Here is a 13,949-nt window from a genome sequence, read left to right on the forward strand (position 1 = left end):
ACAGATGGCGAGTGGTCATGAATAAACACACAACAACTACTTCCGATAATTTTACATGCTCCACCTCGGTCAGCTAACATAACATCTAACACCATACGATTCTGTAATGCAACAATCCTAGTAATTTGTAATTCTTCCGTAAGATTCCCAAGAGCAGCAGCAGTTTGAGTTGTCACAGCCTCTACAACTCTTGTTAATCTTCGAACTTTCCTACTGTTTAGGGCAGCTCCGACAAAGAAAAACAATCCTAGGTTAAAATCAATATACTGTTGCAAACTAGTATCAGTTTGGTCAACATCATCAATAGATAGAGTACGTTTATACCTATTCACAGTCACATTATTCAACAACTTCAAATCTTTATGATAAGATGCAGGTGCCAAAAATACAGGAGGTAATAAGAATGCTACATAACATACTCCGGACCAGCCGGCTGGCAAACGATAATAACCCTTATTCCCACATACAAAGTATGTATTATGGGATGCTAAGAAGGTACTATTATTCAACCCATCAATGTTCAAGATAGTGATACAGTCACTAACACCAACAGGAATATAACCTACACTCTGAACACACAGGTCCGCTTGAGCTTGTGCCACTTGAATCACAAATCGGTCTCTTCCCACAGTGTCTCTAGTGTTCGTGAAAATGTAGGGGATCGATTCATTGTCTGGTCGATACTCTTCCCATTCCCATATTGTCCCATTCGCTTGTGGATAACCATCTTTATCTTGGTGACATTCCCTATTAAGTCTAAAGAGTAATCGTCCCACTGTAGGTTTCCGTGTAGCAAAAAGCAAAGTGTACCATGCTCTACAGGAGCCATTATGAGAAAAGGGAAGAGGTATACATGGCGTCCCTCCCTTCTTCTGATGAGCTGGCATCATACCACATATCCAACAGTTCGTAGCATTTGTAGCAACATGGGTATGATGCAACATCTGGATGAAAGTGTTATTCAAATAAGACTGACGATGCTTCAATTCTTGATACGGAAGGGTGTAAAAGTAGTGCTCCTCAGGCACTGGGGTGGTCAAAACAAGCAACTCACGGGCAGGAGTCACATCCTCAACAAACCATGTGGTTATCCCAACAATAGCTACTGTAATAATAAAACCTGTTGCGCAAAGAATCTTCCTCTTCTCCATTTTAGAATGAAAAGTCAATACCTTCCTGAAACTAAAAGGTTGTCAGAACTCTTCCCCTTAGGCAGCGGTTGATTTCTTCACCAACGGGCCAAGACGGGTGTCGCTACACTAATGCAGGGCTGATCCCCCCCCCTTGCCACACTGGCTCTCCGTTTCACTAACCCAAGGGCCGTTCTGACAACTTTGGATACAGCAGTCACTTCCTCGGTCTGAGGTGATATCTTTTTCCTCCAGGAATCGCTTGGTCCGGAAAGAGCTCCTCAGTATCGTTCGGTTCCACAGCACGGCCTTTCTCTGCAGTCAGAATTTCTCGATGGTCGGTCAATACAGCAGGCTCCACCAATCCGGGCGGCACTTTACGACAGTGCAGGGAGTGGATCCAGTTCTTTCGATTGGAAACCCGCACAGCCGTCCTCGTTGCAAGCAAGACTTGCTCAGGACCAACCCATCTCGGCTCCAAGCTGTTCGTCCTTTCAAAAATCTTCAGCATAACATAGTCTCCAGGTCGGAGATTATGACCTTCACCTGTGGACCGATCAGGGAGCGCCTCTCGGACCTGTTGATGAATAGAAACCAAATTATCCGTTAACTGTGCCAGATAATCATTCATCATTACACAAGGTACATCATGCACAGACTTAGGTTTTGGTGGACCCCAAATACTCATTGGGCGTCCAAAGACGATCTCATAAGGTGTGAGACCGGTTCGAGAATGCGGTATCGATCTAATTGACAATAATGCCAGCGGTAAAGCATCTGGCCAAGTCAAAGAAGTCGAAGCTTGGATCTTAGCGATCTTAAGCTTCAGCGTACCATTATACTTCTCAACCAGTCCTGCAGACTGAGGGTGAAATACTGCATGGAACTTCTGGGTAATGCCTAGACCCTTCAGGACATACTTTATAACGTCCGCTATAAAGTGAGGACCGTTATCACTCCACAACAATCTGCAAACCCCGTATCGAGGGAAGAACTCCTTCAATAACATCTTGGCTGTAGTCATTGCAGTATTGTCTTTCGTAGGGTATGCCTCAACCCATTTACTGAAGGCACAAACCACCATTAGAACATACTTCAGGTTGTTACAGCGTTCAAGCTGTATGTAATCCATCTGCAAAACCTCAAACGGTGCAGTAGGTGTCGCAAATCCTCCTGCTGGAGTTCGGGTACCCTTTCCTGGGTTATACCTCAGGCAAATCATGCAGGTCTGCACTACCCTCTTTGCCGTGCTAGCAATCTCTGGATGCTCCCAGACTTGAGTGAGCAATTTTACAATTGCGGAAGCTCCAACATGTGCTAGCCCATGTGCCATCTGAACCATAGGTTGTACAAAGGCTGTGGGTAACATCCATCTATCCATCTGCTTATTTCTCCAACAACCTTCATCATCCAATTCTCCATCATTAGACCATTGTTCCCGTTCCTTATCGGAAGCGGTCCTCTGTATTTCCAGCACTTCTCTCCTTGCATCGTGCCATCTTTCTACCTGCGACTTCACAACGTACATTGCAGTAGCACCAGGCTGCATCGCAGTCTCTCGTGCCACCCGGTCTGCCAAAGCATTCCCTTCTCCAACTTTATCAACCACTTTCCTATGGGCACTGCATTTAATTATAGCAATCATCTTTGGATATGTTAACGCAGTCAAAAGGTTGTGAACTAACTCGCCATGCATTATCTGTGCTCCATGTGACGTTAGAAACCCTCTCTCCTTCCAGAGTAGGCCGAAGTCATGCGCTACTCCGAAGGCATAGCGACTATCTGTATAGACATTCACACACAATCCTGCACTGAGCTCACATGCTCGTGTTAATGCTATCAGTTCCGCTGCTTGAGCTGATTTCTGCGGTATGCGTGCTGTCTCCACTATTGTTCGCAGTGTGGTAATTGCATACGCTGCTGAAGTCGTACCATCTGGTAGCTTCAGGCATGATCCGTCCACCCACAGTTCTCCATCCACATCTGAAAAGGGCGTATCCTGGAGATCAATACGACCCTTTGTCTGTTCCTCAGTCACAAGAATACAATCGTGTGCTTTTTGTGCTTCAGACTGAGTTTCCGGGAACGGCAACAATGTGGCCGGATTTAACGTTACACACCTCTTTAACGTAATATGAGGAGCCAAAAGTGTCAACTCATATCCCGTTAAACGGGCACTGGTCAAATGCTGCGTCTTTGTCTGATTAAGCAAGGCATCAACAGCATGGGGGACTAATACCAACAGCTTGTGAGATAACACAATTCCCTCACTTTGACGTATTGACACAGCTGTCGCCGCAACCGAGCGAAAACAACCAGGCAATGCTCGGGCAACAGGATCAAGTACAGCCGAAAAATATGCACAAGGGCGCTGCTTGTCGCCGTGCATCTGCACTAAAACTGATAATGCACATCCATCTTTCTCATGGACATACAGGGAAAAGGGAAGGGATAGCTTGCCCTTGAGTGCACGAAAGGAAACTTGCCGAAGCTCACCCATTCGGTCAACTGATAACATGGACCGCGTGTCTACCTTACCCGCAGCCAATCCAGAATCCTGTGAGCTCGGAGCAGACGCGCCAGCATAAGGAGGCGGAGAACGATCTAATAAATAAAAATCATCTTCAAGATTAGTAAGGACAGGATAAAGTGGCTGACGGACAGCATATTGACCCGAGACTTGCAACCTACGCTCTTTCTCTTGTCTCTCCGTCAGTTCCCTTTCCTCCCGACGCTTCGCTTCCTGTGCTCGCACATGATCATTCTTCCGTTGCTCTTTATCAAACAGCGCTTTCTCACGCTTTTCTCGCTCACGCACTTCCTTCACCCATAACCGCACACACTCAAACATATCTTGACGAGCACGCCGTTTACACATACACTGTTCCACATACTCAATCTTACGCATATCAAATGATCCATACAAAGGCCAGCGCAACTCAGGATCCTTTTTGGTGTATTTCCTCCATACTGTGCTGTACATTATAGAAGAAAGACCATGTTTCACATACATATCCCTATTAGGAGACCCCTCTGGGGGAGCCGGAGCAGTTTCCTCGAGGTTTAACCGGTTTCCAAAGCAGCAGCACCACTTACGGAGTGCGCTAAAAGCAGGCATGCTCAAAAATAATGCAAAATATGCAGTATTATCAAAAAAATGGCACTTAAACTTTGCGCCGTTCAAATTTACACAGCTCCGGAGAAATATCTCCACATTACCTGCCTATATGTGTTGCAACGCATATATTCTCACAGTAATCAATACAAAATATGACCGGTCATCACAAATCAGACTCAAATAGCCAACCCAGTATTCAAAACTCGGAGCAAGTACCGTACAACGGTTCTTACCAATCAAGAGTGTCCAGATTCCAACTGCCAAGCTCCAAAATCCGCCCAAACGGCTGTGACGGCAAAACCGACAGAAGAGGTCTCAGTCGAGGACCGGCGCCACCCAGATGGTCAGTTCGGAAGGGAAGGAAGAAAACCTCGGGATGCCAGGACTAAAATGCCTCTGGCAGTGATCACATCCCCGGCCAAATTCCTCACCTTCGTCACGACCAGTCCTTCGAGCATCCGAGTCGCCGATGAGCCCCACGTGACGGGCGCCAATTGATGAATACAGGCCCCAGCTAGGCCCGCAGGATACAAGGGTTCGCTCTCCTGTAATGGAAGCTACAAGGAAGTTGGCACGGAAACTGCAAAGTACAAAGACAAAGTTTATTAACCCTCAAGGGTGGTCCTACAACCTATTCAACACTCTTCAGTATTGCATAGAGTAGCACAAAGAACTTGCGTACACGGTCCCCTTTTATACACAACAGAGGGGCTCATAAGTGGGTGGATACAACATGAAGCAACATTCATGACCTTTTATGGTCATTTTCGATACAGAATCAATATATGGGCGGAGTTAACACACTCCTTGAGCCCGCGAAAACATGGTCAAGCAAGGACTAACTGATAACAGATGTGGTCAAGTCTGGGCATGCGCCATACGGACAAAGGAGCTATTTATAGACTGTTACTAGGCAGATAACGAGAGCAACTAACGGAAAGGTAGGACTCTTCTCGTGCAAAGCACGTGGAGACATGACAACACAAAATGGAGTCCAAACATTAGTCAACATAAGGGAAGAAACTCGGTCCTAAAGGGGAATTCATGTCTTTAGTGAATGCTTAATCACATCACTTTTTCAATTTTCAACAACAGTTGGGGCACCCCATCACAGAAGTAGCAAAGTGAGACTATATATGCTGGCAGTTGAGATTGTGGAGTCGATGTATGTGCAAGTCAATGTTATTGACCTCAATGTTGTGATATACAACCGTTCACATTCCTGCACAAATCTGTGCACCCTTTAGAGATACATTTCACTTTAGTGAGCCTGTTGTGTACGGTCCTAGCGCCTCCGAATGAAGCCTGCAAATTCATGTCAAGCACTAGGCGCTTTATTGGCATTAACAACGCTAGCATGATGCCTGCCTGCGGATTCTCCGATTGGGCTTTGCACTTCTTGCGGGATGAATCCTTGCCTTCTTATATCATAAATGCATTTTAATCCTTTTAATCTGAGACCTGTTTTGGTGATTAGCTGTGATGATATTTTTCGAAGGCTGACGGTACATATTTGTAAATGATGGTTTTTATTGCATAATGTCTTATCTTGTGATGTTTTCACTAAATTGTAAGTTTTAAATAAATGAACAATAAAGTTTTTATGACTATGACTTATGACCCTTTCGAAATACTTATTAAATGACGTGGCAGATACGTAGAGATGTCTGTTAGGACATACATGTGGTTGGTGAGGTGGAAGAAGAGCTATGAATATTGTAATTGATAAAGACTCAAATTTGTAGAATTATAGTGGGCGAACATGATCACATTATGGTTACAAAGATACATGTCAAAGAAGGGCGCAACATTCGAATGGAGTGAGCAGTGAAACAAATCACCAGGCCTTTTGCCAGAAGCGAACACAACATTCAGTAAACATGGCGCCCACAGCAGCAGGCCTCTTGGGACACGTGTGTGTGCACCAGCACTGGTGATAACACCCTTAGTGCCAGAGAACCCTCGAGCTTGGAGGCACAGCAATGAAGTAAGAAACACACCATTCAGATTTTATTCCCAAAGAGCATCGACAGTCACCTGTTCAATTATTTTTCATTGAGGGAATCACTAACACAGAAGGGAGCTACTCCCTGGGGAAAAGGAGGGCATGTTCATCAGCTTGGAGCTCTGCACAGTATCTGTATAAATACTCCTCACTGTCCAGATACGGCACCTACTCTAGTGTCAGCACAGATGTTTCCTACGGCTTCCCAGGTGAGTGGGGCACCAGCCAAGTATTGGTAGGGAGAGCGGGCATGAATATGTATAACTTCCACGTGAGCCCGCAAACTGTGCAAATAATAATTATAGATTCAACACATTACATTTAATACTGTATATATGATTCGGTGCCAAAATAAACCTTTGACCCGTGCCCTATGAACCCATGTGCTATTTTGCTAACAGTGCTGTGCTAGCCGAAGCGCTTCTTGACTGTTTCCCTTTCCATGCAAAACGACCATGTACTGCTCTTAGGTACCAGGAAACGGCAATACATCTGCCTGTTATATCTTGAGTATGAGATACGAGTATATATTTGAGTATTTCCACCCCAATGTTCCCACATGTTGTTCTTATGTACACCAAGAGCAACACATACTCAATCATGTTTTTACCTCGTAAACAAGCCTGTGATCGTCTGCACCGGGGTAGAAGCCTCTTAGACCGAGGGGCAGCTCCTGCAAGAAGTGTTCTGGTTGCGACTCATCTCGCAGAGTCCCCGGGCTCTGCTGGGAGGGGCTGTTCTCAGACCGGTACCTATCGCCTGGTAGCCCCTTGATGCCAAGTCTAGGTCGGATGTTATTGCTCTGCGACCCATATTGCTTTGGGGTTCACGAAGTAGAAATCGACCTGCTGTGCCCTCTCTTGGGTCCGAGCTGGAGGTGATCCCTCTGTGGAGCTGATGGAAATCGGTGGATTTCACAGGTCAAAAGCTCCCTCTGTGGATCTGGGATGAATTCATCTATGGAATAATTCAGATTTAACTGGATGCGATAAAATCCATGCCATCAGGGAGGAAGCCTGGTTCCAAAGCAGTTAATGTGGCCAAGGAGGGCTCACGAACACCAAACTAAATATTGATCGGTTTCAACCTGGGACACCCACACTTTATATTTTAAATGTAGGGATGGCTCCCTCACTACTGGAGTCTACTGGTAGAGGGGTAACACAAAATGATGGGGACTCCTGCAGAATGTGAAAAAGCCCCCCCACACACAATTCTCCCATATCTCACAGATATTCATTGGTCTGGGGTCTCCCTCCAGTGTTGGGGGCCACATACGGGACACCCACACTACCACCCCCTTGCACTACTTGGGCTGTAGGGGCCTGGGATACTTCCCTGCCTACAGGGAAAAGTGAGAGAGGCCATGCTCAAGCAAAGATCTTCATAGTGTCAAGGGCAGTGATATTGTTTTACACATTATTAGCTTTATTTATAAATTATGCTGAGGTGTTTACACTTTGCTACAGAACACATTCATCCTCCTATTTATTTTTCTGTAATGTCCTGCTTATGATTCGTTTGGTTTATCAAGAGGGGGGGCACTTATGGTAAACATCCTAATCACGGCCACCTCTAGGGTGGTGCGAGCGGTGCAGCTGCACCTGGCTCTGAGCTCTGGAGGTGGAGCTGTGTGTAGAAATAACATATGTTTAAAAGTACCTGCTGCAAAGTTTATTGTGTGTCCAGAAGTTTTCAGGTAACAATAAAAATCTCAAGAAAGCTCTGGTGATTAATGTCCGTGCTGGCCATGGATCGGAATTGTGTCTAGTGTCAGTTTCTACTCATGATGAAGTAGTGCAGAGAGATGATGTACCATGCATTCAACAGCAATGTATTTTATGTGGAGAGCTCAGTGGGTTATTTCTGTTGTCACATAGATCCTTTTGTTACTTGCAGTTCATAAGTTACAATCATAATATAGTCAGTGGCCTACGAGCTACCTATCATCAAGGAGCTGCATTCAGACTTCATGGTATGGAATGCTATAACCCCCCTCCCATCTTTCATTACCCTAGTAATGCTAAAAAGAGCCAGTTTGGTTAGAATGTTGACCCCCTATCATCTTTCATTACCCTACTAATGCTAAAAAGGACCAGTTTGGTTAGAAATACATTCTGAAGTTGGAGAGGCTTTTACGGAAAGATATGGGGAACTGGTGGAGCCTGGAAGCGAGATGAACTCTGGAGAAGGAGCTTATGGAGGAGCACCAACTCATATTTGTGTGCTAGGTGCCACCAGCCTGAAGCCGGCCTTGACCGTAGCATAAGGCCCCACCTTTGAAATATGGTATCATAAAGTGCTGCTTGCTGGTCACTATAGGACTAACAGAGGTTATAGGCCTTGTTCCAGTCAGTGAGCAAACACATGTAAACAATTATTTTATCCTTTTCGTTTTTGATCTGTTCGTGCTGTTGTAAGGGCCAGATTCACAAAATTAATCTGAGGCAAAATCCTAAACTTACTACTTTCGGTATTCACAAAAGGCATTTAGTAGTAGTAAACTTAGGACTCCTAACTTTACTCCTACTAAATCCCTTTTGTGAATACCAAAAGTTGTAAAGTTAGGATTTTGTCTCAGTTTAGTAGTAGTAAAGTTAAGACTCCAAACTTTACTACTACTGAATGCCTTCTGTGAATACTAAAAGTAGTAAGTTTAGGATCTTGTCTCCGATTACTTTTGTGAATCGGCCCCGTAAGATCTGATGTAGGAACGTTTTTGTTTTCAATTTTTTATCGTTGCTAATTTTTATGACCTGTGCTGAAGACAATGACGCTTTGATTTGTTAGGAATAGATATGCAACTCTGAGGGTTCACTCAGGGCAGGCTTTAACACTGGTGGCGCCCTGTGCGACAATGTTTATTGACACGCCCCCCCAATGACCACCTCTGCCATGGATTCCCTCACTACCACTGTTGAATAGTGCCCTCAAGTCTACATAACCACTGTCTGTCAGATTCATATAGTTTCATAGCACCACTCATACCTGTGTAAGGTGAGAACTTTACATCACACACACATTGCACAGAGACAATCATATGCGTTAAATCAGTTCAAAGGAAACGTTACGTCAGACTGGACTACAATGTGTGGTGTAGGAGTGACATGTGAGCGATACTTGTTGGCAATATGGTTTAAGAGCACATTTTCTGGAAAAGCACAAATTCAGAATTATAAACGTAGCATAATATTATTAGAAGTTCTCTTTAATAATAAGAATTATTTTCAACACAAATGAACCCTTTTGGCAAGATCAGGATAATGAAAGACTGGGCAAAAAAACTTAGAGCTCTAACTATTCACCTTGCAATTTGCATGTAGCTCTTTGATGACAGTTAATAGCTCAATATTCTATATTACGATTTTGACTTCTAAAAGACAAGTAACAAAAGGGGCTCTCTTACACAAGCAGTAACCCACTGACCTATTAACATTACATGCACTTTGTTATCTGCATGGCACACGTTCTTAGCAGCAGGCATTTTAACCCTCCCAGCTAACTTAGGATGAGTCAAAACGTTCACTAGACAAACCTTCAGACTCTTTCCAGGAAGATTATTAATCATCTGAGTTATCTTGACACTTTAATTGATGCCTGAAAATTGCTTGAGGCCAAAACGCAGCAGTACATGCTTTTAAAATGATAATATACTTGCAAAAATGATGCCTCCACCCCAAGTCAGCGCCCGGTGCAGTAGCACCGATCTCACCGCCCTAGAGCAGGTACACCTCTCGTTACAGCCGATTTTCAGCTAGGCCTAATGAATTTAGCCAGCTAGCTAGGAAGTACGGATAATGTCTCAAATTGTCATTCTGTACATTTGTTCATGAGGCTTATGTCAACATAGTTTTGTTCTTTGCTATCTCTTTGCTGCCCCTGTTCTGCAGTAGTCTTGTGGACAATGAAGATCAGGCTGTTAATTTTCAAAGACAATTCTGAAGATGTGAGGTGCTACTCTTGTAAGTAACCAACTCTCGTCTGACTTTATGAATTGTCCAAAAAACAACTGAAATGGCTAAAAATTGGAATACTCAGGAAATTGATATGAACAATGCAAATGGACATTTACAAATAGTGAGTTGAGTGCTTTGGAGTCAATTCATTAAGAGATACACCTGTATATAAAAGAGCCCTCCTCTAGTAATACCGCACATTCTTATATATACAAAATACTGAGGTAGTCAGACCATGTTTTGCATTAAAAAAATACCATCTCATTGAAGCAGGTTCTACCAAGGAGAGATATTTTTCATTTCCTAAACATTTCACACAGAGTGTGTGTGCACTGCACTGCACAGTAAACAGAGACTGTGTTGAGCTTTTCAACATGTGTCTAGGCATAGGATTTTGTGCTAGAGGGGTATGCTTCCTATAAGAGTGACCATTTTTTGTGTGTTGTACCCCTCGATTTTTGTCATGGGCATTTTTGCTGGCTACAGAGCTCTGTATTTTATTCTTGCTAAAGAGTGGTTAAATTCCTCTGTTCCCCCTTTTTTCTAGAAATGTGCATACTTCTAATTTGCAGTTTTAACTTACCTGTAAGTCCCTAGTATATGGTATATTAGTGGACTGCAGCACACATTGTACCATCCACTATAGTGGCAGTGCAAACATAGCTGCAGGCCTACCGTTTGTAGCTTGGTTGGTGTAGTCTTAAACAGCAAAATTGCCCCTTTGACAGTGAAAATCTTATTTTTAAACATGTTTAAGTCACTCCTAAGGAGGATGGATTGTCCATAAGGCAGGGTGCATTGTATTTAAAACTCTGTCTTATACAAGGTTAGAGTCAAACATGTCATCATGAGGAAAAAGCCCCGAAAGCTAGTTTCACTGTACCAAGGCTGGCTGTTCCATAGAAAAACACTGGAGTGCATTATGACATTTAATAATGGTAATTTCAGTTAGGAAACAACTAGAAATCCTATTCAAATACACTTTTTCATAGTTCTTCACAATCCAATTTAATGACAACAAATTGTTGATAACTATTAAGGAAACAGCAGTTTTAGGAAGCTACCTTTTCCCAGTGCAGAGACTCTGGAGACGCAGCTGGATGAGCTTCAACTGTTAAGATGAATATCTGGGCTGCGGCCAAGAACTTGATTAACTTCAAGGAGACCTACCCTATCACAGGCAAATGTTAGCTGATGTCTGGGCAGGGCTCTTCTTTTTTCCCCCACTCAGGCACACTGCAATCCCAGTAGGAGAAGAGCTGCTCCCAGAACCGGTTTTAAGCGACCGCAAAAGATGTGCTGTTCTTTTCTTAGGCTGAAAATCTGGGGTGAGCACACACACATGCTCTGCACATGGGATGAAAGGTTATAACATCTTGATTTTAGGTAGAGAGGGGCACTGCAGGATTATTTGCAGTAAGGCACACAGAAAATGCTGCAAAAAGGGAGTAGGAACATTTTCCCCATTGATTGGGGATTATTCAGGAGTGTTACTAACCCCAGGCTGCTACCATGCATAAATGTGCCACCCACAGTGGCCCCCTTAGAACACTATTGGAACTGTGGAAGATCAGAAGAGGGCTCAACTTGCAGACTAGACATTCTCTTCCTCTTGTAGCTAGGATTCCAAGGGTCATAAGGCTGACCTTCGTGTGTGATTTTATGCTTCACAAATACACATTCCACAGCATGACACAACAATCTTCAGGGTGTTAGCAACAATGCTCCTCAGGATTAGTGTGATGCCTAAGTATAAATTGTTCAGCAATAGAACTCCCTGTCACATATTACATTTGGCGATCTTCGCCCAAAATACAGAGTCATGAATGCTTTCCTTCTCAGTAAAAAATGTCCGCTAGTGTTGTATATTTGTCTTCTTTTTATTCTTTGGTAGGGAGTTTCCCAGCAGCAGATAATTAAGATCAGGCCAACACGTGTTTCGTCTGAACCATAATACGTACACAGACTTTATCAAGGCTGGAAAAGATGAAAAGTATATATAATATATGAGACTGCACAAACAAGTTATCAACATTATATGCTAGTACAGATTAATGTTGTCTAATTGTTGTGTTAAACTCAACATGAAATATTAGGTTGAAAGGAGGAAGATAATAGAACCAGAGCCAAAAGCAAAAAGATCATATAACACCGTGAATAAGATCAAATGTAAGGAAAGAATCACCCCAAGTCAACAGTCAAAAAAATGAAGCTGCACCATGTGCAAGAGGTAAGTAAAGAGTCAACGGCGACCCTAAAGAGTTTAGATAGGTAGTGCCTCAAATAGCCAAATATGAAGCGTTTGTAAGATTAAGAACACCATTAAAAGGTGTAGAGTAGTAATGAATACGGAGCACTGAAACACACCCACCAATAACACGGGTCAAAGTAAATCGCAGTGCTCCTAGTGATGTCGGGTTCAAAGAGTGTACACGGAACTGGAAAAAAGAACTAGAAAGAAAAAAGAAAGAAAATTAATCGTAAATATAGGCCAATGAGGTGAGCCTGATTTGAGCACCAAATTTGAAAGAGTAATGCTGAATCTATTTTAATGACTGATAGTAAATAGTGTATGCTATATAACATACCGATAGTGCCAAAAAGATGCTAGTAAAGCGGCACAGAAAGAGAAGTAAAGTGTGGACAATGATCAGTGTGTCCGTCAAGTGACCCACATACTGAATAGTATTACGGGCATAGTCAAAAAACCAAATAAATGTCATCAGTGAATAAAAAAAGCAGGTGGGAGAAAAAATGTTCAAAGCACTCACCCAGGCTACACTAGTAAAGTTGAAAGTCCTAACATCGTATAAATGAACCTCAGGTGATGACCGATAATGTCTTTGGTATTTTAAGTTTCAAAACAGAGAAAGAACCTGCATGGTATACAAAAACTGGAGTAAACGACCAAAATGGCCACAGGATATGCAAATATGAGTATAAAGAAAAATATGAGACACTCACCCAAAACAGTCAGAATTCGGGTATGTGTCGAGTAATATAAAAAGTAGGATCACGTTGTAAATTCCGTGTCTGAAATCGGACATATGGCAGCCCCGCCTTGATAAGCCGGCTCCCTATAAGAGTAAATATAAAGGACCCCTATTACTAGGTATATTAAACTGGAATAGAGATATAACGATAGAGTTTAACATACAAGGGGAAAAAATTACGCAATATAGAAAAATGGCACCAAATGAGGGTGTCTGTCAAGTATCGAAAGAGGTGGTAGCATACCTGGTGCCGGTGTTGTCACCACTCGAACAGTACGTGAAATAGAGTCCCGAGGTAGTAAATGATCGGCGTGAACCTCCCTCTATTTGAGAGAGCGTGTGAGGACGTAACGTAGAGCACGTGATCAAAACCTGAAGTGAGATAGCTAGATGTATGAGATTAGTGGGGACGTATGACCGCCATCTTATAGTGGAGGTCGAAGTAACCAAAAGAAGGCGTAGGTCAAAAAACAATAATAGAGGTAAAGGATCATATGCGTCCCTAATCACAATAAATAACAAAATTGCAACGATGAATATAGTAAGAGAAGAACGTAAATATAACACAGTTTATATTATGAATGGCTTGTGGAAACCCTGATAGTTATTAAAGTATCAAATATCTGACCGCATGGTCATGTGATCTACCGAATGATTATGATGTTGAAATACGTTAGTTAGCCTCATAAAAAGAGGTCGCCATCTAGTAGTATATATCAATTAAAGATAAGCATGGAGTGAAAACGG

General features: G+C 43.0%; 1 long non-coding RNA gene across 1 annotated transcript; it reads right to left on the reverse strand.

Moving 5' to 3' along the window:
• Positions 1-9,360: 9,360 nt before the first annotated feature.
• On the reverse strand, positions 9,361-13,503 carry LOC146813248 (uncharacterized). Its single transcript, XR_014966020.1, has 5 exons — positions 13,447-13,503; positions 13,174-13,286; positions 12,981-13,085; positions 12,581-12,660; positions 9,361-12,186 (listed from the first exon to the last, which is right to left on the reverse strand). It is a non-coding gene; the product is annotated as an uncharacterized LOC146813248 (long non-coding RNA).
• Positions 13,504-13,949: the final 446 nt, after the last annotated feature.

The sequence above is a fragment of the Triturus cristatus genome, chromosome 7 (assembly GCF_964204655.1).
Source record: "Triturus cristatus chromosome 7, aTriCri1.1, whole genome shotgun sequence".
Taxonomy (NCBI): Eukaryota; Metazoa; Chordata; class Amphibia; order Caudata; family Salamandridae; genus Triturus; species Triturus cristatus.